The following is a 24184-nucleotide window of genomic DNA, read 5'->3' on the forward strand; positions in this document are numbered from 1 at the left end:
ACAGTTAATGACAAAATATGGATTGGGGAAATATTCCATCACTTGTTTTGCCGAGAGTTTATCCTCATCTGCGCTTTCAGACAATGAAACAACAATGTTATATATGGAAAAATGATTTTTGAAGTGTAAAGGTACAAAACCTGGACTGTATTTTATTTTAGTTATTTCTGCCAATTCAAAAATTCTAAGATAAATCAGTATAATTTCATAGGCTTCTTAGGAAGTTTATCATCACGTAGTCTTAAATAAAACCCTACAATTAATCTGCCTGCTGCTTTGTTTTATTTATTTTTAAAGAAACAAGACCTTTTGAAGTCTTGATCACACTATACAGTCTGTTATTTTCATATACTTGTTTGGGTCCAGGAAGTCTTGGAAATAAATAAGTTTAGAGGTGAAGGGAAAAAAAGAGTAAAAAAACAGAAAAAGGACTGTATTTGTACTTCAGCTTTTTAGAAAAAAACCCATGATGTTGTCTCTTTACTCTTTTTTACTCATTAATTAAAGCTGACACTTCCAAAAGCAGTATTAAATTACCTGAGATTTAAGAACTCATCTGCTCTGCTCATCTATTTTAAGTTAAGGTGACCAGACACCAAAGCAGCTGCTGCCTCTAAAGGATAATGGAGTTTACGACCATGTATCCCATACAAAATGTCATCTTTATCCAGGGATGGGGAAACCTTTAACCCTTGAAAGAACACCTTTGGATCAAACAACAGGAAATCTTTCCAGCAGCATTTTCAACATGTTTGAAGAGGGGTAGGGAGAGGAAAGGTTTTAAGGTTTCGTTTCAGGGGTTTTGGTTATTTTTGAGTGTTTGATCACCTGGGAAGCAAATCCAAAAGAAACTGGGATTGTTTTCCAAGGTGATAACACTGATAACTGATAACACTGATAACAGACTCCTGGAAAAGTCTAATGAGGAGGGGCTGAGGGAGCTGGGAAGGGGCTCAGCCTTTAGAAAAGGAGGCTCAGGGGAGACCTTGTGGCTCTGCACAACTCCTGACTGGAGGGGACAGCCGGGGGGGGTCAGGCTCTGCTCCCAGGGAACAAGGACAGGAACAGCCTCAGGCTGGGCCAGGGGAGGCTCAGGTTGGATGTTGGAAAAAAAATCAGTCACTGAAAGGGCTGTCAAGCTCTGCACAGGCTGCCCAGGGCAGTGGTGGAGTCCCCATCCCTGGAATATTTGAAATCGTCAGGATGTGGCACCTGGGGAAAAGGATTAGTGCTGAACACAGTGGTGCTGAGCTGGTGGCTGGACTTGGTGATCTTAAAAATATTTCCCAACCTTAACAATTGTCTGATTCCATAAAGCTTCTTAGGAAATGATTAGTGTTGCAGCACAGGTCTAATTTTAGCAGATTGGAAGAATTAAAAATAATCCACTTGTTTTGGAAGTCATTTAAGTTGAGGTTGTTATGTAAGTACTTTTACGGTGAAAAAAAAATACATCAGACACAAGCCATGACAGAAACTATCACTGCCTAGAAACTGGCTAATTTTTTAATCACCATATATGTATATATATATATATATGTTTAGACACGAATCTGTATGTGTTGTACAGGGAAGAACAAGAATTAAACAGGGATGTAAAGGCCAGAGATAGCTAATTCTCCCTAATTAAGTTTTCAATCAACGAGGCAATCAGCACAGAGCTGCCATCAGTGCTGCTCTGAGAGCATCCCGAGTCCTGGAGCAGGAGCACCGGGCATTCCAGGCTGAGTGCCTTAGGATAACACTCTCCTACACCCCAGTGGTAAAACAGGGACACGGCTCCCAGCAAAGCCTTTCCCTCGGTCAGGATAAGCAAGCAAATCGCTCTGGTGAGCACATCCAGGCTCGGGATTTTCCCTTGAATATCCCATCAAACCAAAGGGGATGTTTGCAAATGCTCAGGTATTTATTTCCCAATAGCTGCCAATCAGACTGGAGGTTTCCTCAAGGGAAAAGGATGGAAATGCCTTCATTACAAAGGCAGTGTGAGTGTGGAAAAGGCCAGGTGCCCTGTGCTGTGGGAGGGGACGGGGGGTTACAACAATTCAGATGCACTCCTAATTAATGAGGTGGCTGTGGCTAAATGGCATTTATGCCTTCAGTTTTAGCTTTTATATTTTTCAGATTCTATGCTGCTTTAGTGTGCAGTTCTGAGTTTCATATGAGGGGATAATAAACTCTCTTCACAGAGCAGGGAGACAAAACAATTCCTTCTCTAGCTGGGGACCAAGGACAAATGATCCAAATCTCAGGCCCAAGAGCACAAAAAACGTGGACTGAAGAGAGTAAAACAAGAAGAATGGACTGCATAACCTAAAGCAGTAACTGAGCAATTAACTCCAATATGCAAATGGAGCAGAACTTATAGAAGTGTCAGACCTTATGACCAGTTGTGCATTTTGTGACCATTTTGGTTCATCTTGGGTGCAGCACCGGCTGGGCTCTTGTGCTGCCCAAGGTGGATCCATTGAGGCCTCCTAATAAATCCCTACTTTATTCTTTAACTCTGTCCAGCCTCTGTTCTAGGCCAGCCTTCCCAAGGCATCACCATGACAAATTTGTGTGTCCTGGGGCCTCATTCAATTCCTACTGGGAACAGGAGGGACTGTTAATTAACTCCAGTGGCCTTTGGACTGCACTAAAAGCTCTACTTGGAATAAGATGGAGTTCTCTATGGAGAGGCTGAGCACTTCCAGACCCTGTGGAGCCTGACAGCTCCTCCCTAGGGCTGAGCATCCAAGAAGAGTGCAGGAGAGCTTCTCCTTCCTGCACTTGAAATCAAACTGGGGGCTTTGAAAGGAGCCCAGGAGGTCTGGTCACCTAAATGCAATAACTGCCCTTGAAATTCTTGGTTAAATTGTGGGAGTGATAAAATAAATTCATTCTTTCATAAGATGCAAAAAATTGAAGATTGTTATGGAATGCTTAAGTTGGAAGGTACCTTAAGCATCATCTTATCCAACCCCTTCCATGGGCAGGGACATCTTCCACTACAGACAGAACCCAACACACCCAGTTTTGATTTAAATTTTGCCATTTTTTATGAAACATCTTAGGAAAAATTAACATAGAGATCTTTTTCCTGTGGTTACATTGTACAGAACAATATGACAATTTAATTGCTGTAATCCACAAACTTTCTCAGCAGATCTGGGTTTGTCCCTACATTTAATGTTTGTTTATGCTTGGGTAGTTAGTACTAAAAAGGATACAATTGTGCTGTCATCTTCAAAAAATACATATATTCTACAAATCCCCAAAATGCAGCAACAGAGTAATTGACAGCCATGATTATTGTGCCCTCTAGGAACATTCTGGATGACAGATGATGGTAATTTCCTCATAAATCATGTCTAAACCATGAAAAATGCAATGGAACCTCATTTAAGGAGTATGATCTTACCAGGACTAATGGAGGGGGGTAGAATAATTTGGGTCTGCAATGTTTATTTGAGCTTTTAGGGATAGAATCTTCCAGAAATTGCTAGCATGTGTGTATAGAGAAAAAAATCCCATTTCAGATGAGCAGCACCATCTCTTTTGCCTCTCCTGTGTTGCTGTGGTACTTTTCCTGATCCTGGCTGATTGACAGAAGGGAAGAGCTGCAGCTCCTATTTCAGAAAAAGTTACTAAGGTAGCAGTGAAGGGGTTTTTATTCAGGACTAGAGGAATAAAAGGAAAAAAAGAACATTTTAGACTCTGAGAATCCAAGTGAACAATTCTACATTTTCTACATGCTTTCAAGCTGGAATGTTTTCATTATTTTTAATATAAAGGAATTTTATTTTCTATTTTTGACTAGATTCGTTGAGTGTGAATAAGGCTGTCCTGCTCCACACTACATTTATATTCTGTGAAAAGCTCACAAATTGAAGTCCCAGTAACTTCTTTTTTACCATCATTATCTCCCCCATTCCACCTGTGTCTTTTAACATTTTCTTTTCATTACAGAATGTGGTGCCCAGTTTACTCTACAGTTCAGAAATATTTCACTTACAGGGAGCAGTTTGGGGTATTATGGAATCCCAGAATTATGTAGGCTGGAAGGGTCCCCAAAGCCCATCCAGTACCATGGACAGGGACACTTTCTGCAGCCCAGATTGCTCCAAGCCCCCTGGCCTTGGACACTTTCAGGGCTCCAGGGGCAGCCACAGCTTCTCTGGGCACCCTGTGCCAGGGTCTCCCCACTCTCATAGCCAAGAATTGCTCCCCAATATCCCATCTAAACCCATTCTCTTTTAATTTGAGTCCATTCCCCCTTGTCCTGTCCCTCCATCCCTTGTGAACAGCCTGTCTCCATCTTTCCTGTCAGCCCCTTCGGGCACTGGAAGGCCACACTGAGGTCAGCCTGAAGCTTCTCCTCTCCAGGCTGAACAATCCCAGCTCTCCCAGCCTTTCCTCATGGCAGAGCTGCTCCATCCCTCTGATCACCTTGGGAATGGGTGAGAAGTTTGAGCCTTGAGCAGATCCATGTTTGGTGGCACACAGGGGCTGTTCAGGGACACAAGACAAAGTCAAGGAAATCACTTCATGGGCACAATGCACTCAGGGAAAATCAAATCATTGTCCAATAAGAATAGACTTAAATTATGAGAAACAAAACAAAATTAAAACAAAATCTTTCCCACCCCTTCTCCCCAAGCTCCACATCACCCCTGAGTGGTGCCAGGGATGGGGAATGGGGGCCGTGACAGGTCCAGTACAGCTCCCCTCTGATGATCCTTTCATCACACTCTTCCCTTGCTCTGCCAGGGTTGTTCTGCCATGGGCCACAAATCCTTTGGAAAAAAACCTGCTCCTGTCTGGGTCTTTCCCTGGGCTGCAGGAGAATCTTCCTCCCTCTCTCCTTCACCAGCAAAGAAAAAAGAATAGAGAAAATACTGTTTCATTTTAAAACTAAAAGCCTTTGAGGACAAACTGCTGATCACTTTACTTTCCTCATCCAAATTAAAAGCAAAAGGACCAAGGCCTTCAGGCAGGATCTGCTGCTTGCATTTGTGATGTCCCAAAAAGGCTCAGAGGGTTTATCATCAGTAAATCATTTCCACCCCTGGAGCACCTTCTCTCATCCCACATCCTCCTCTGTCAGCATCTTCCAGGCTGAACAACCCCTTTTGCCTCCAAGTTACAGCACTGGAGAAAGGGAAGGGAAGAAAAGCTTTTTAAATAGGAATTGCAACATTCCCCATTGTTCCTAAAAAAGGCAATTGTTTTAATCTTCAGATGTGCTGCAAGGAAAACATCTTTGTAAGGACTTCTGCAAAGATCACAAGGCTTGCAGTGCCTCTTAGGAAGAAAACAGATTCTTTCTCTGGGGTAACTTAATCAGCATGACAGCTTCATCCAGAACCTGGATTCAGAAGAAGTTTAATGGCATTAGGAACCTTTAGAGCTCCATTAATGTCCCCCATCCTGGAACTGCACTTTATACAGTGCAATGTTCCCTGCACAACTCAGAGAAGAGGCCTGAATAGATCACAGTTCAGCCAAAGTTTAAGCAGGTGAAAGCAGGTTAAAAAAACCCAGTTAAACCTATTTTTTTCCAAATCTAATAAAATTACAGACATCAGATAAGTATTATGAGGGTAAAATTGCAATAATTGATAGTAATACACCTTCCCCCCGACACACAGTAAAATGTAAGAGTTTCTGTTTCAATGACTTTACTATTATGTTGTAAACACTTAATTTTGTATGTTATGGCTACAGGAATTCCATTTCCAAGCATTTGCTTTTCTGTAAGCACTGGCTTTGCATGATGATAAAATAATAAAAAAACCTGAAGGCATTCCAGCTTTCACAGAACCACAGAATCATGGAATGGCTTGAGTTGGAAGGGACATTAAAGCTCATCCATTTCCCATGGACAGGGACACCTCCCACTAAAAAATCTGAAGTTGCCTTTGTTTGGTGAAACCACCTGAATCTTAACACTTCAGATACAACTTCTGTGTCTGTTCACCAGAAAAAGGTTCAGCAGTGTCACCTTTCATGTTCCATCCACAGCTTGACCTTTAAAAGTGCATTAAAAGAAAATCTCTGATTCACAGAATAGTTTGATCTGAAGGGACCTTTCTAAAGTTGTCCAGTCCAAGCTCCCTGCAATGAGCAGGGACAGCTGGACCAGTGGCTCAAAGTGTCCTTTCCAGGGATCCAGGGGCTATTCTGGATCCCTGGAAAGGCCACTTTGAGCCTTCTCTGGGTGCCCTGTGCCAGGGCCTCCCCACCCTCTCAGAGAAGGATTTCTCCCCAGTATTCCATCTAACCTCGCCCTCTGGCAGTGGGAAGCCATTCCCTGTGTCCTGTCCCTCCATCCCTTGTCCCAAGTCCCTCTCCAGCTCTCTCAGGGCCCCTTTAGGCACTGGAAAGGGCTTTGAGGTCTCCCTGGAGCCTTCTCCCGGTGAGCACCCTCAGCTCTCCCAGCCTGGCTTCAGAGCAGAGGGGCTCCAGCCCTTGGAACATCTGCAAACCCAGTACCAGGATAAAAAGACACTCAAAAAAACCCCATGAAGTTCACCTTTAATCATCTCCCCTCAAAGATTTCCACTTAAAATACTGAGTTCCTCAAAGTGGGGTACAGGAAATGCAAAGATTTCAAGATAAACATTTTGCCCATTGAAATTAATGCTCCTACCATTTAAAGCCATCCCAGCTTTGGGATAAGAAGAGTTTTAGGTGCTGAGCTAGAAATGTGCCTTCCACCTCAACACAGGAATCTGTATGTGCAGCCAGAACATGCCAAGAAAAACCTTTGGAATGGTTTAGTTACACAGTTCAGTCTTGGGCTTCACATCAAACCCAGGGGAGAATCCCTGCTAAGACAAACCAGTGAAGCACCTCCGAAGTGCACATTCCTTTCATATCAAAAGTGAATGCTTTGAAGTTTTGAAAGAATTTAATATTCCAGGACACATTACTAAAGCCATAATCCCAATCATTGTCCTCCACAAAGGGAATAAGGAGAATGATGGACAATATCCCTGTACTAAACATAGCTTAAGCAGCCACTTGGGAAGTAGAAGGCAAAATATTTCGAGTTTGAAGGTCTAAATGCAAATAAGCAGATGAGGAAATGCTTCCCAGGAAAACTCTCAAGGCCTTTAGCAGTGTTTGAAGTCCTCTCTTGCAGCCTGTGTAGAAATCTGTGTACCAGCAATCATCCCTGGAATATTTGAACACTCTGGGAAGTGTCTGAGCACCAGAGATAACAGGAACTTCTCTTTCAGCCTGGAGAAAAGGGAGCACAGCCAGCCTAAAGCAAACACAGAGAGTGTTGGTGCAATGCAATGGAAGAGTTTGGAATCTCAGACTTTGAGTCTAAAGAAACCCAGCAGAGGTGAACTGTATCTTCTAATTAAGGATGAGGCTCAGGTCAATTCTAAAAATAACTCCGACACAACGTTTGCCAAGATATTGGCTCCTCTGAGGGTGAAAGGAATCTCCAGATCTCTGTGGCCATAGGGAGAAAAACTGGAATTACCACTAGGAATCACTCTGCTGTCCAAAGAGCTGACTTTCTGGCACTAGCCAAAAAATCCTACCATAACAAAAAATTCCTCATGGAATTCAGCATGAAATTCAGGTGCTGCACATGATTTGGAGCAATCCCAGGCAGGAGCACAGGAGAGCAGCCCTGTGGAGAAGCACTCAGGGGCTCAGGTGGATGAAAAGTGTGGGCAGCAGCTCCAGGGAGGAGATTGTCCCCCTCTGCTCTGCCCACCTGAGACCCCACATGCTGCATCCAGTCCTGGGGTCCCAGCACGGGCAGGAGAGACTTGGGACAAGGGATGGAGGGACAGAACACAGGGAATGGCTTCCCACTGCAAGAAGCAGGGTTAGATGGGATATTGGGAAGGAATTGTTCCCTGTGAGGGTGGGCAGGCCCTGGCACAGGGTGCCCAGAGAAGCTGTGGCTGCCCCGGGATCCGTGGCAGTGTCCCAGGCCAGGTTGGATGGGGATTGGAGCAACCTGGGACCGTGGAAGGTGGCCCTGCCCATGGCAGAGGGTGGCACTGGGTGATCTTTAAATCCCTTCCAATACAAACCATTCTGTAATTCCATCATTCTGTAAGAGGGGTAAAAAAAGTATTTCCCAGAATTGATAATCATCAATAGAGAGAATGGACAAAGAGAATTTTAGCCAACAAAATTCAGCTGTTCTGCCTAAAATGTTGTTTCCCAGCAGCCAAGATCTCACCAGGTGTTTATGGGATGTGATCACTGCATTGTGCCAAATGCAGGATCATAAAATGTAATTTTTTAGGGAATGGTTCAGTGGGAGTTTGGCAGTGCTGGGTTAATAGCTGGGCCTGATGATTCCAGAGGTCTTTTCCTACCTATGTGATTTTATGAAAATTCCAGTTATTGGTAAAATAATAGCAGAATTGGCTTGCTGCAAGTTACTGGGCTACATATCACTACAGAAAAACTTTAATTAACTTTAGCAAGAGAACAATAAAATCACCTTTGAGAATTGGCCCTGAAGGAAAAATCAGCTTTGTGACCCTGGCTCCAAAGAAATGTAATTTTACCCTTGACTTCCAAAGGGCCTCAATTCTACCTGTGATGTACTTAGGCTCTTTTTGGATTCAATGTGAATTGTTCCTTTGCCTTTGAGAAATCCATTGGATTCTTGAAAATATTTAGGGACCTTATTTCAGCAGCTGTTTCATCAATATTTGTACAGCTTCAATGGCTTAAATTCTGTTCACATCTCTTTCTAAATACTTTCTCCATTTTTATTTTCCCCCAGATTGAGCAAAAACATTTAAATTGTTTAAATGACTGCAAAAATTGGATTAAGAATACCAAAATGTTCAAAAGTCTAAAAAATGAAAGCTAGGCCTAAAATAAAATTCCACCATATTCCATGCAACAGTGGATGACATATTTCTCTCTCTCTGCTTTTTGTAACATTTTTGCAATATCTGCAATGAGTATATGATCTATATATTTAATATATACAGTAAATAGATGCAATAAATGCAGAATATGGCTTCAGCCAGGATTTCCACAGAAACATCTGAGAATATTATGCTGTCCACGTGCCAATAGGAGTACAGAGCTTTTCACATTATTATTTAATGTCAAATTTTACTTTCAAAGAGAAATTAGAATTGGAATTTTTGTCATATTAAAAACAGTCCTTCTAACTGTGCTTAGACACCTGAATATTTAACTACCCATTTCTTATCACAATGCAATTCTGTTGATCACTTTTGGGCTGGAAATGTCTTTTCTTCCCTTACAGTCACTAGCAAAACATTTAAAATAATCACCAACACTTCCACAAGACAAAAGCCAAGAAAAAACCATTCTGTACACACTTCCTCTCATTTCCAAGTTAAAATCAGAGCCTTTAATGTTACTTTAACATGTGTTAATCATATCATTAATGTTATGACTGACAGACAGAAATTAGTTTAATGGAGAGTTCAGGGTCCTTAAATCAAGACAGGCTTTTGGGTTCTCATGATTAATAGAGCAATACCCCAGCCACATGTGCTCGAGCTGCAAAGGAAGATGGATAATGAGCTCCTGCATCCACTGAAGGAATTTTAAAACCTATGGTGGACTACATTCCAGTGGAGTACATTAGACAGGAATTAATGCAGGATCATTTGTCTGTCATAGCCAATGTTCAAAGGAAAAGAGCAGAGACTAAGCAGGGATATTCACAGCTCCAGCTGTGGAAGGGCTAATGAGATGTGGGATGAACTGGGGGAGAAAAGAGAAAGGACCACTTGGTAGGTATAAAGATTTCCTTCCAGGCGCAAAGAGATGTTTGGTGATATGCAAGACTTTCCTGGCTGGTGCAGTGTCCACCTAACAAATCCCAGTTCCTCTCCACACCAGGCCTCACTGGAAGGAGCCTGTCTGCACAGTCCTGCCCAATTCTTACAAGAAATTCCACATCAGGAAGACACTGACACCTGGTCTCACATAATCCAGACTGGCTTGGGTTGGAAAGGACCCATCCAGTGCCACCCCCTGCCATGACAAGGACACCTTCCACTATCCCAGGTTGCTTCAACAACACTGCCAGGGATCCAGGGACAGCCACAGATCCTATGGGCACCCTGTGCCAGGGCCTGCCCACCCTCATAGGGAACAATTCCTTCCCAATATCCCACCCAGCCCTGCCTCTGGCAGTTAAAATAATGCACTATTTTCCTTCTACCATAGTTTCTCCAACTTCTCCTGTAATTTGCTTAATTCTTTGTCAAATTGCTCAGTCTTCACAGAATTTATGGTGTTGGTGGTGTTGCAGTCCTCCAGGGAAACAGCAGGATCAGTAATCTTCACTTTCCAGAGAGAAAACATGGCCCAGGAATGGTTTTGAGCAGCTCTGTAGAGATGTACTACCAATGACCTGGGGGAATTACAGGTGTAATGCGGTCTGTATGACCTGAGCTGAGTTAGAAAACATTAATTACAGGCATTGAGGCAGTAAATTAGTTTATACACCTTGCTGGTTTTGTACAAAGAGTAATTGTTCTCTGTGTAAGTTGCAAAGATAAAAGTCTGAAATGTTCTTGATATTTTTGGCAATATGAATTGTGTATTTGTGCTAAACAAGATCAATATGTGAAGTGTTTATTTTCTAATGATAATGATAAAGTAATTTCTAATGATAAAGTAATTTTCTTTTATTCCTCATCATTTTCTTATTTTTCTTAGTGATCTTAAGATCCTCATACTGCTTCCTTTAGTTGGAAATTATGTGATTCTTATCCTGTATACTTTTACCTCATTCAGACAAAAAGCAGAGTGCTTTAATTAATTTTTTAATTCATAAGCTTAAGACGAAATCTTTAGCTTGTAATATGTTACATAATTATTGTGAATCCAGTAAAGAACAGAAATTATAGACTGTATTTCAGCAGGTAAGTAAATAGTGAAATGAAATGAAATGAAATGAAATGAAATGAAATGAAATGAAATGAATAAATGAATCAAGTAAAATGGCTTGGTTCCAGTAAACTAACTTAAAATATCATGTGACCCAAAAAAGTCATGGTTTTGTATGAAAAAAGGAAATGCAGCCAAGTAGTTTCCTTCAGATGCAACACTGGTTGTGTAGTGGAAAGTTACACAAAGTGTGTCAAATTCAAAATAAAAATTAGGGATTTTTTAAAGAATTCATCTTAATAGCCTATAATTAACTCAGAAATTAAGAAGAAAAAAGAATCCTCCATTAAAAGTAATCATTGGTGAAGGTTTTTGGCTTGAAAAAAGAGCATGAGAAGAGAAGGAAAACTTGAGGACAAATCAGTTCCTTCCTACACCAACTCCCAGAAAAGAGATATTTTTGCTGGAATTCAAGAAGCAACATGCAGGGAAGCTCCCTGAGAGTCACCAGCCCCAGATGCAACAAGTTTGGCTCCCAAATAATGAAATTTGGGTACAATGAATACCATATTTGGTGAGTTTTTCATGTTTCATGGAAGATGGTACATCCAGTGAAGTGTATAACTCCCATCCTCAGCATTTGGCTGAGGCTCAGGTGAAACACTGAGCAAACCTGGTGACAAAGTGACAGTGATACTGCTTAGCTTGCCTGATCCCTATTAGTTTTGGAAAGCCCCAAACCCTCCACCCTGTTAAGAATTTGGATAGAAAGGATAGAAGTCCCTGACAACTGCAATAAGACAATTACAGACTCACTCACCTCCAGGAAAAGTTTTTGTAATTTCTAATTGGAGATTTAGTTAAGATCTGAATCAAGAGGGTTTATATTCCTTCTGCATATTCTATTTTAATTGCTTTTTACAGGCTGGCTGGAAGTGCCATGAGGTACAGAGTTATAATTTGAAGATATTATAAATTTTCCTTTGGGGAGTGGAAAAAGCCAGCAGAGAGGGGAGCAGAGAGAAGGCAGTGCTCCAAAGGAACTGCCTCCATTCCTCTGAGGATTCAGTGCAATGCTGCCTTTACCCATTTTAAACCCATCCTTTTGTTCAATTAGTGGAAGGTGCATTTTCCCTTCTTTTCCCTCATTTTATGTGATCAGCCAAAAGAGAGCACCTAAAGAATTGTTAAGGGTAAAAATGTACCTTGGGCTTCATGCAAATGAGAACTGGGCTCTGCATTTTAATGAGTGAAGCCTGTAAACTTTGTTCTTGCTCATTAGCTGGAAGATGTGTCAAGACGTGGAAGTGCAATGGACACTGACAGCAAATGAGGTCCAGGGGCCTTGGGGCTGCTTCTCAATTTCCCAGTGTTTTAGTTACTCTTTGCAGCCTCTCCTATGATACAGCAGTGATGATAGCAGCCAGGCTAGGCAGAAATTACTGTAAAAGCTGTAACTTTTATAATGAATCCCAAGTTCTTACCAGAGGTTGTAATAATATCCTTAGTACTTCCACAGCCCCTCATAAAAAAACATTGCGCGGCGAGTTGTTCTCTATTAAATTGTTAGACAATCTTTTATTAAAACAGTCTGAAAGCTTCCTGGAAAGATTAAAATGAAACATTGAGGTAAGTTTTAATCCTGGGCTGTTGGTAAGGTCACCACTTGGGAGGATAACCCATTTTACAGGCAGGTGCAGTGCTGAGGGAGGGAGCCCGTAACAGCGTTAGCGCCGCACAACCCGTAGTGCCTCATAAGAGAGTTTGGTGTGCCTCAGCAAAAATTCATTCCAGAAGAATTCAATCACTTCTTGGGAGAACATTCTGATGTGAGAAAATAATTGAGTGCTTGACATCCAGCTCCAGAGGTCAACCACTGAAAAGGCAATATCTTGGCAATAAATTGGGATGAAATTGTCGAATTTGAGTTGCGAGGCGAGTTTGTGGTTTTATGGAGCAGATGGCTCAGATGGTGTGAGGTTCAGGGAGTGCTTTCCACTCAGAAAATAGCACACCAAAAGCAAGGTGTTTGTGGGGGTTTTCCCATCCTGGTGGGCTTTAAATTAACCATTTCAGACTGAGTTGAGCACTGCAGAAGTAGGCTGAGCTGGAGCTTCACTCAAGACAGAACAGACTTGGTTTTTTAAAATCAATCCCACTGGTTGGTCCACAACTTTATGCGCTTTTTCTATAGGGGAAAAAATGGGTCTAGTAAAAAATATTATCTCCTTTTCACAGCATGGCCTATTATACATTTAAAAATTATCATGGCTATGGAATCATAGAATCATTAAAGTTGGAAAAGACCATAAATTTCATTTTCAGAACCTTAACCAGAAGAGGCTGTTTCTTCTCCTTTGGGATTAGAGTAACATTCAGTGTTGACACCTGTGACTTTTTTCTTGCAACTCTCACTGTGAGAACAGCTACAGAGAACAATGTGAAAAGCCTTTTTTTTGTAAGAACCCTCAATTATTTTCCATGGCATTTCGAGAATCCTGTTATACAACATTCAAAGCTTGTTGTAGAATCCAAACCCAGAAACTATCTGTGCAAATACTACATCTAATTTTCCTGTCACATTCACCTCAGCACAGGAAATCAATCCAGCAGGAAGCAGAAGATTTTAAAATAGATGGCAGTGGCAATCCAATAAAACCCATAAATAAACAGGGGGAAACACCCTGTGTCAAGTGTGGATTTTCAGATTTACTAAATATATATAAACAAACCTGCATTGTGATTTGGGTGGCACTGAGGTCACAACTTCAGTGGTTTCACAGCATATAAAACTGGGAAGAGGAAAGAAAAGAAAAGAAAAGAAAAGAAAAGAAAAGAAAAGAAAAGAAAAGAAAAGAAAAGAAAAGAAAAGAAAAGAAAAGAAAAGAAAAGAAAAGAAAAGAAAAGAAAAGAAAAGAAAAGAAAAGAAAAGAAAAGAAAAGAAAAGAAAAGAAAAGAAAATAGTAAAAAAAATTACCCAAAATTCTTGAAATCACTGGTAATAATAACAATCGTAATCATCATCATCATTGTGATTTTGTCAGGCTGGTAAATCTTAAAAACCTAATTAATAAAAATATCATGGTAACTACATTTTGAATGTTTTTTCCCATAGGTTTTTGAGTAGCAGAGTTGCTGGGGGCTTTCTTTGTTTGTCTGCTTTTTGCTCAAGAAATCCACAGTATCCCAAAGACTCCTCCAAGGATTCAATAATGCAGACAGTTTCTGCTCCAAGTACTTCCAGCAATTGTTGGCATCTTTTAGGACTGTCTGGCTGGAATTTATTAACATATATAGCCAGAGCTCTCTCCTCTATTGAAAGGCAATATAACACACGTTCCCTGACAGATTAAAGCAAGCTGCACTATAAATTGTGCAGATTGAGCCCTCTTACATGGCTTATCCTAATCATAGCTCTGCCATTTGCTTCTCATGACAGGATAAAAATAAAAGTACCATAAAACTAAAATAAAATAGACAGTCTGCCATTCCTCCTTTAGAAAACATTTGTCAGAATCTCTTCAAAAATAATTGGGAAGAAAATGTGCTGAATTCTACAATTTATTGAGTCATTTTTAAAGCTTGTCCAGGCATGTTAAAAGGCTGCATTCTTTATATCAGCTAGCTCGGGAGAGGATGTATTTTACATTGTCAAAACCCTTTCAGAGTTTGCTTTTTTTACCCTTAAGAATAAGTTTCCCCTGACTTTAAACTTAAATATTTATCCAGTGAGTAAGAAACAGTGAAACATTTAGGTTCACTCACCGTGCCAGCCTTCAGTGATCTAAACCCTGCTTTCCCCTGCAATTTTTCTATAGTCTCACAATTTACTTCTCTTTTTCCCTTTCTGCAGTGTCTGCATTTGAACTGTTGCTGCTAAGGAAAGCTGTGTGAAAGTTTTCTTTTGCTGGAGATATATATATATATATATATATATATATAAGGCAGTTTATGGCATATTCTTCAGTCTTTTTTAAAGAGAACTCTGAACTCTTCTGGCACTTTCAGCAAGGGCACCTGCTTTCCCTCTTGGGAAGGAAATGGGGAAATGGTCACTCTGCAAAGGATGAATTCTGGAAAGTCAGTTTTCAGCTGTAATCACAAAGATTGACATCTGGGAGGTGTTGTCACAGTCCGGTGACAGGGGGAGACAGAAATATTTAAAGCAAGGATTGATTTAAATATTTCTTTATAGAGCTGGGGTGATGGGGAAAGAGGCCAACTCCAAAACTGTGTTTGCTGCACCAGTGGGGAAGGTGCAGCTCATCTCTGAGCACACCACATGAGATGAGGAGTGGAGTTTGTCCCACCTGAGCTCAGGTCTGTGCAGCAAGGCCATAGAATGGGGACAGAACAATTCCTGATTCCTCCTTTGTGTTTTTCCTTACCAAAATGAAATAAAGGTGTCTTGGTAAAGCACAAAAAGCACAAGGTATAAAATATCACCCCTGCAAAGCACAGATTGTGACATCAACTTTGTGACATGGAGATTTATAAAGGATATTGGGAAGAAATCCTGCCCTGTGAGGGTGGGCAGGCCCTGGCACAGGCTGCCCAGAGAAGCTGTGGCTGCCCCTGGATCTCTGGCAGTGTCCAAGGCCAGGCTGGATGGGGGCTTGGAGCAACCTGGGACAGTGGAAGGTGTCCCTGCCCATGGCACAGCAAGAGCTTTAAGGTCTCTTCCATCCAAAACCATTCCATGATAGCTACAGTACACTTTGTGTCTGATACAGAAAACAATAAATTGAACAGCTTTGTTTTGCATACACTGGGACTTTTCGAGGGCCAAGAGTGGCTCAGTACTTGAGAGCTCACGGTCAGGTGTCCTTCCCAACTGCAGACTACATCCATTCATCCTGGTTTTGGAAAAACTTAAGCTCTACCAGCATTTTGTAAGGTTTTGTCATCAAAAAGGTGCAGTTTTGTCAGCCACACAGGATTCATCTAAAATTATAATTTACATCAATCCCAAACTGCTTGAGCCACTTCTGTGGCACTTCAGTTCTGATCCTGTGTTCAGGAATGTGCACTAGCAACCTTCCTTACACACTTACACCTTGCACACCAGAGAAACTGAGCAGCAAAGTTGGTGCCAACCAGGGCCCAGCACTGTCCGAACCCTGCAGTGACATCAAATCAGCAAAATCATTGAAGCAGAGAGTGACAAAGGCAGCCTGACTGTGCTTGGCTTCACTACAGTTTGTCACAGCTGGTGGGATGAATGCTTCACCAGGAGCTACCAGCAGGGCAGGGAGGTGAAAAGGAGGAGCAGCAGTGAGACTGAGCAGGACTCTCTGTCTCATATGCAAAAACTCTGGTGACATGGAGGAGGCTCAGATTATAAATACAGGACCTTTGTTAGGCACCAGAAATTGGTCACATGGACCAGGCTGGGAAATACATGGGAATGAAGGATTGGTGCTGGAGGTGCTCAGCACCAGCCTCAGTTAGCTGCAGGTCCCTGTGGTTGAGCTCAGGAGGATTTTCCCTTTTCCCTTTGCACACCCTGGCAAACAGGGAGCCTTTCAGCCCACAGCACTGCCCTCTGTGCCAGCACCAAGCCATTCGCAGCCTGGCAGGGCTGGGCTGCCACCCCATGTGCTGCAGCTGCTGCCAGGCCTGCTCAGGGAGCCCGGGCAGCTCTGCACACGTCTCCTGGCCATTGCTCATTTGGGAGGGGAGCAAGCAGGAGCCTGGGAGTGCAAAGACAAAGCCAGCAGCTGCTTTGCTGGGGGCCCCAAGGACAGGCAGTGTCCAGGCTGTGGGAACCTGCAGTTTCAGCTGCTCTTGCCAAGCACGTGTCCTCCCAGGCTCGGTGTCTCAGTAGATTCCCAGTGAGGCAGCAAGAGCTGCATTTTACTGCTGCAGCACCTCTGGGGGCTCCTGGCACAGCGAGTGGGATCCAATCTCCTGCAGGAAAATCACTGTGTGCCTCCCAACCATTGTATTGCTTATCAATTCCTGTGGCTCTAGAGAGCTCCCAGAAAAGTAAAGTACATCTTTGTAATGCTGTTAAACATTCTTCATTCTTCTTTCTTCACATTTCTGGGAACTCAGAAGTGTGGGAAGTGTGTTCTAGCACAAACTTAATTGTGATTTCATAAAGAAACTGACTTCTGAGTTCTTCCTCCAGTGCATCATATTACATGATTTTTTCCACCATATGTGATTTCACCTAGGAGTCAGCCCCGCTAATTATTAGCAAAGGATTTCTCAAGTTAATCATCTTCTTAGAAGCCTTTTGGGACCTTAACCAAAAGGTGTTTACTGCAAGGCCTTTTGAAATGCAAATCACTTTTGCAAACTTCAGAAAGCCCCAAACTCTATTTGGATTCATTTGTAAGTAGTTAAAGATCAAAGTCCCTCCAACTTTGAAAGAAGATACAACATCTTTTTGTTCCAAAATGTTGATTTATTTTCCCCACAAACTTTCACAGCAGTGTTTGGTCTCATACTTTTTGGTACCTGCAAACAGCAGTCAGAAATCCTTCTGGCTGTTTCTCTAATGATTAATGAGTTGCAAGATGCATTTCTTTATTTCATAACCTTTACTATCACAAGAGGTCACTCAATCTGTGAAGGTGACAGCTTTGGATATAACTTTGCAACATTAAAAATGTGTGACCCACAGTAAATTACACAACTTGTTCTTTTTGTGGGCAGTGCTGTCAGTGTTTTTCATCTGTGGCTTGTCTGCAGACCAGGAGAGCTCTTGCAGCCCCATTTGTCATGTAGAGAGAGCTCCATGGTGGAGCCCGTTAAAAAATTCTCATGGACCACTTTGTCAGAAGTGAAGTGTCTGAACTTATCCGTTACACAAACTCAGGAGAAACTGAAGCTGGTGGAAAATACATCAAGCCATTTTTATCCAGACCCTTATTTGAAGCTATTCTGATAGTTCTCTAATATGCATTAGAGAAATTATTCCAGCCTGCAAGTTCTGGTGCCATCTGGACAAATTAATTTCAACCTGCTACCCCTGTTACAGTTTCAGACATAATGATTCAGCTGTTGGTGCGTTGATTTTCCAGCTTCTTTTTCACTCTTTACTGAAAAGAAATGGCAGTGAAGATCTATGAATACAGTATGGATTATTTAAAATACTGGACACAGCTGAAATTGTTATTTGTAACTGTTGTGACACACAAAGGTACCTCCTGCTGCACCTGAGAGAATGGTTTGGGATGGAAGGGACCTTAAAGCCCATTCAGTGCCACTCCTGCCATGGACAGGGATACCTTCCACTAGCCCAGGGTGCTCCAAGCCCTGTCCAGCCTGGCTTTGGATATTTCCAGGGATCCAAGGGCAGCCACTGCTTCTCTGGGCAATGTTACAGGATGGCTGAATCATTAAGGTTGGAAAAAAGACCATGGAGTTCAAGCTGTGCCTGATCCCCACGGTGTCTCCAGCCCAGGGCCCTGAGTGCCACATCCAGGCCTTCCTGGGACACCTCCAGGGATGGGGACTCTAGCACTGCCCTGGGCAGCCCCTGCCAAGGCCTGACCACCCTTTCCATGCAGAAATTCCTCCTGGTGTCCACCCTGAACCTGCCCTGGCCCAGCCTGAGGCCGTTCCCTCTCCTCCTGTCCCTGTTCCTGGCAGCACAGCCTGACCCCCCCCGGCTGTCCCCTCCTGTCAGGAGCTGTGCAGAGCCACAAGGTCCCTCCTGAGCCTCCTTTTCTCCAGGCTGAGCCCCTTCCCAGCTCCCTCAGCCCCTCCTGGTGCTCCAGACCCTTCCCCAGCTCTATTCCCTTCCCTGGATACGCTCCAGCCCCTCAAGGCCTTCCTGGCCACGAGGGCCAGAACTGGACCCAGCACTCGAGGGCCCTCAGCAGGGCCAGCCCAGAGAGACAGTCATGACAAGAGTCAGGCATTTCTACATATCAAAACACCACTGAAGTGGAAAAAAAGTTTTATCAAACTTCAGCATATGATGGTTTGTATTTTTCTCTCTTCTTAGAGCTTAATTTAAAAAGTTAGTGGAAAAGGTTAGTAATAATTTTAAAAAAGGACAAAAATTCATTTTAAAGCCCAATTTATCCTAAAACTTCAATTAAATTTATCCTAGAACTTGGTTACTCAAATACTCAAATGAGTAGAGGGGTGTTTTTTCAGTCCTGTCCAAGTCACAGATGCCAAACTCTGTAGATTAAGCCAGCAAGTATTTCAGGAGGCACTACAAAAGTCAGGTCAGAGATCAGAGGAGAAAAGAAGAGGATATAAACCCCAGGTCATCCCCATGCTTGGGTAGGAGCCTGAGGTGCCAACTATTATTAGCTGGGACTAGAAAGCATGGCTGACTTTCCTGCTGGAATAAATGGGCACAGACCTGCCAAAGCCAGCACACCTATGACATTTACACTGGCAGAATGTCTGACCCACATTCCCCCTGGTCCCTTCATTTTGCCCTGCTAACTCCATCATTTCCATCCACCCTGCTGCCATCCTTACTCCTGCCTCTCCATCCTCCCACCTCCCAGCTTTTGTCATAGTAACCCCATTTACAATCCATATTTACCTTCCTTACTGGGGGATGGAGCGCATGGATTAGCATGATTTCAAATAGATAATTACAGGGACACATCTCCTTCAAAGAGAAGATGAAAGTCAGTGCAGTGGAGCTGGAAAGATAGTTCTAAAAAAGCCAGAAAAGACAGTTAGTGCTCAGCACGGGGGGAGGGAGGGTGGAAAGGTTAATACACTCCACAGAGCCATTGCTTAAATTAAACCTGGCCTTTGAATGCTGGCTCACTCCAAGATACACCGGATACTATCTCAAATTGCCTCAGCCTTGCTTTCTTCTTCTCTCCCTTTCATCCATTCAGTGAGTCCTGACTCCTGTCAAAGGCACCTGGCAGAAACATTGAACTCCAAAGCATTCCCAGAAAAGAACTTAGATGAGCTTTCTCCCTCTCCACTCCTCTCTCTTCCCCTCTCCCACACATTTTTCTGTTCACACCTTGGTTGCAAGCTGCCAATTCCTGAGCAGGAAAGCTCAGCCACAGCTCTTCCTGGGGACAACAAAACACTGGCAGGCACCTGGGAAACTTAAGGAGCAGGGAAAGACCAAAGCAGGAAGAGAGGAAAAGTGAGCAGAGCTTGCTCTGATTGCACAGGTAATACTTGTTCAGCTGAGGCTGGACAGAGTTAAAAAAAAAAAAGTAGGGATTTATTAAAAGGCGTCAATGGATCCACCTTGGGCAGCACAAGAGCCCAGCCAGGGCTACACCCAGGATGAACCAAAATGGTCACAAAATGGACAACTGGTCAGAGGGTCTCTCACTTTTATAAGTTCTGCTCCATTTGCATACTGGAGTTAATTTTCCAGTTACAGCTTTAGGTTATGCAGTCCCATCCTGCTTGTTTTTTTCTCTTCAATTCACCATTGTTTGTGCTCTTGGGCCGGAGATTTGGATCATTTGTCCTTGGTCCCCAGCTGGAGAAGGAATTGTTTTGTCTCCCTGCTCTGTGCAGAGAGCTCACCATCCCCTCATATGAAGACCCATACACCAAAGCAGCACAGAATCTGAAAAATATAAGAGCTAAAACCTGAGGCATCAGAGGCACATGGAAAATCAAGGGAGCATAAAGAGTTTTCTTAATAGGGAAACACTGCACAGCATCTGAATAGTTCTCTGGGGAGGAAATTACTCAATGCTTTCATTGCTTGCTGAAATTGGAGAGCTCATCTTGTGCTCCAGCAAATCCTCTGGGTGTGTCTTCTTTTCTCCTTCTTCTCGCTTGCCCTTCTCCCAGAGGTCGCAGAATCTCCTGGGTGGGAAGGGAACCACCTGGATCATCCAGTCCTACCCCTGTCCCTGTCCAGACACCCCAACAATCCCACCCTGTGCATCCCTGGGAGCATTGTCCAAACCCTCCTGGAGCTTTGGGGCTGTGCCCATTCCCTGTTCAGTGCCCAGCACCCTCTGGGGAAGAACCTTTCCCTGACCCACCAGACCCTGCCCTGGCACAGCTCAAGGTGAGGCAATCAGGAGCTTGGAAGAAGTTATAAATAAACTTCATGGGCATCCAGGAGACCACATGAGCCACAAGAGGCTCCTAAAACTGTAGGATTTCCAAGAATTTCCAAATTCCTAATACCCACATCATAGTTAGCGATTCCAAGATAATTATGAACTGACAAACATCATAAAGTCCAATTGCTGAGATCTGAATGGAATAATCAATCTCTAATTCGAGAAAATTGCCACACTTACTCACAATAATTAAATATTATGTGCATGTATAATTAATAGATGTCTAAACCATCCAGAACAACAAATCCATCTTCATTTCAATTTAACAACAGAGGGCGTTTAAATGGAAGCTGATTGATGCAATGGAAACTGATGGATGCAATCACAGTGTTTAGCTTTTTTTTCCCCATTTCTTGAAAGCAGTTCTTTACAAGCTCATGACACTGAGAAACTCCACTTCCATGGAATTTAATGACAAAATTCCACATGGGATTAGCATGACAATGGATAGTGACAGCACATACCCAGGGTTTTGAAAACTCCATCCTGATGTTTCTTCCAGGATATGTACAGGCTCTGACAGTGGGAATTTTCATATCCATTGCCTCAGTTATCTGGAATTTTATATTCAAGCTTTACAATGACTGCAAGCATTGGACAGAGATTCCTGGGAATTACACCTGATCCAAGCTCAAATTAATGCGGGAAGCAGGCTGGCTTCCATTCACACTGACTGCATTTCAAATAGGACTTCAGTGCCTAATGATTAATATTTCACTATAATTATTTGTTCCAATTAAATGTAGCATGATTAAGTGACATTTTCCCCTGTGAAGCTAAACTGCATTTTTTTTTTAAAAAAGAAGCAATGATAAAATTAATTAAGGGAGGTTTGACTTGCTTATTTTGCCATTTAAATTGCTCTTCTTTTTCCATTGCTAATTGAGAAATTTAATTTCTCCAGGATAGTTCTATTGTACACAAAAGAGGCTGCAATCTGATAATTAAAAGAAAAAGGAATATTGCTCCCCAGAAACATTAAAAATAGAGAAAAGCCATTCAGAATAATAAGACCAATAATAGCTCCTGTTGATTTGGTGACCAGCTTTAAATTTGACAATAAGTTCTGAATACTTGGTTTATGAAAGATATCAGATACAACAGCAGGAAAAAGTAGACTCTTTGTACCATTATTTGAAATTTCCCTGAAATAAAAATTGAGTAACATGCAAAGTGCTTAAAAACCCTGGCATTTTCTTAATATTTTTCTCAGACAGGAATGTTGACTTCTGAAGAATTATCAGAGTATTTTTCTGGAAGAACCTCAACTGTGACTCCTGACCAGACAAAGCAGCAAAGTGGCTCTTCAGCAGAACTTGCACAGCAGAGAAGTTCCAGCTTGCTCTGGAATCCCATTCCCTTGGACATTCATTATCTTCTGGCTGATATTTTTAAACCTGCCTATGGGATTTGGATGCCCAATTCCCATTAAAATTAAAACAGGAAATGAGGAACCAAATTAAGTAATTGAATTAAAATTAATGAGAGCTGGGCATCCATATCCTTAAGGCAAGTTTGAAAATTCCAGCCAGTCAAGTTTTAGGACAATGCCTACATTTCAGGACAAATATGTGTGCTCTGGATGGATATGCACTGACCTACAGGAAACAGGGAGAAGTGTTTCTGCCACACAGTGGAAAACACTTCTGTCAGTGGAGGAAAATATCTCCAAACACTGACCAGTGCTAAAAAATGACAGATATAAACCCGATATATATCTGCATTCAAATCCTAGGCAATGGCTGCTCATAATTCTGATAATAAGGGCTATCAGAGCATGATTTAGAGCTGCAGTTTGATTTTTAAAGAGGGATTGTCATAATATATTTAAACATTAGTATATACTATTATTCAGAGCTTCCCACAGATTTCCCTGTCACTTCAAACATTATTATTTTATATTACTGGAAGAGATCAATCACTTCCATTTAATATATTTAAAATTACTGATTTTCCCCCCCATACCCTGCATAGCTCACCTGTCATAAAAAAGAGTCCACGAAGTTTATGGGTCAGCAAGAAGCTGGTTAATAACACAAATCATAGATTTATATTAGCACTGGAAGTTGGATTTGTGGCTCCCAAAAGTATTTATACTTTTGCTGACAACTAAAATCATACAGCAATAGAGATCTGTGGCAGCCTAATGGACTTGGGCTTACTTTGTTTTGCAGTTTTTAGAGTGATCTTCATTTAGCAGAAGACTTTAAACTGAGTTTTTAACTAGCTCACTCTCATTTCTGCTACATGGATGTTCAGGGATCTCCCTACCAGTCAGCCAATTCTTAAAACAAACTCCCTTCATGTCACAGCAAAGATGCCAAATTTCACTGACACAAAGAGAATTCTTCTGAGAGTTGAAGGTAAGGCAAAAATGAAACCTGTGTTTTATCAAAGAAAGGAACTTCCTATTAAATAATCCAAGTATTGATGGAAATTTAATAGTTGGCCAAGCAATATATAGTTAATGTCTTAACACTGACAGTTCTCTCTGTAGGTAGAATTTCAGATTTCCTTCATGCCTCTCAAAGAGTCTCTTAATCTCCTTTATCTCAAAGTACACATTGGCAAAGCAGCTCCAGGTGAATCACTCTATATCCCAAAATCCTGGATGTGCCCACATCTCGTGCTACCCCTTCAAGGGGTGGCTGAGCCCTGCTTGGAGGGGCTTGGAGCATTCTGATCTGGGGCATAAAAATCATCCCATTCCACTCCCTGCCCTGGGCAGGGTCACCTTCCACTACCCCGGGTTGCTGCAAGCCCCATCCAGCCTGGCTTTGAACACTTTCAGGGCATGGTTTATAGCTACTCTCCTCCCTAATCCATTCAGATGCAAATCCAAGAACTGCTGGTGGAAAAAAAAAAAAAAAAAAAAACAAAAAAAACCCACAACCAAAAAACAAAACCTTAACACATTTAAGAGAGTTTAGGAAAAATCCTGTAAAAACACGAAGGTTATTCACTGTCCTGTGACGTACATCATTATTAGCCACATCTTTCTGATCACTACCCTGAAATTTCCCCAGCTTTCTCTCCTTCTGCTCCATGTTTTATTACTTTCTTTCTAATTTATCACCACATGCATCCAAACAAGAAGCTGTGTCCTATTAAGCACTTTACAGGATTTACATTATACAGCCATTACTGGAAATGTTGTGTGTCATTAATAAAACTGCTGCTAATTTTAAATAAACTCCACTGTTTCACAGAGGAACATGAGCAGATATAAAACTTGGGGAAAAAAAATCAGATTTATAATGTCATAAAGGATAATTACCGAGAACATTATCAAGGCA

The sequence above is a fragment of the Ammospiza nelsoni genome, chromosome 9 (assembly GCF_027579445.1).
Source record: "Ammospiza nelsoni isolate bAmmNel1 chromosome 9, bAmmNel1.pri, whole genome shotgun sequence".
NCBI classification, from domain to species: Eukaryota; Metazoa; Chordata; class Aves; order Passeriformes; family Passerellidae; genus Ammospiza; species Ammospiza nelsoni.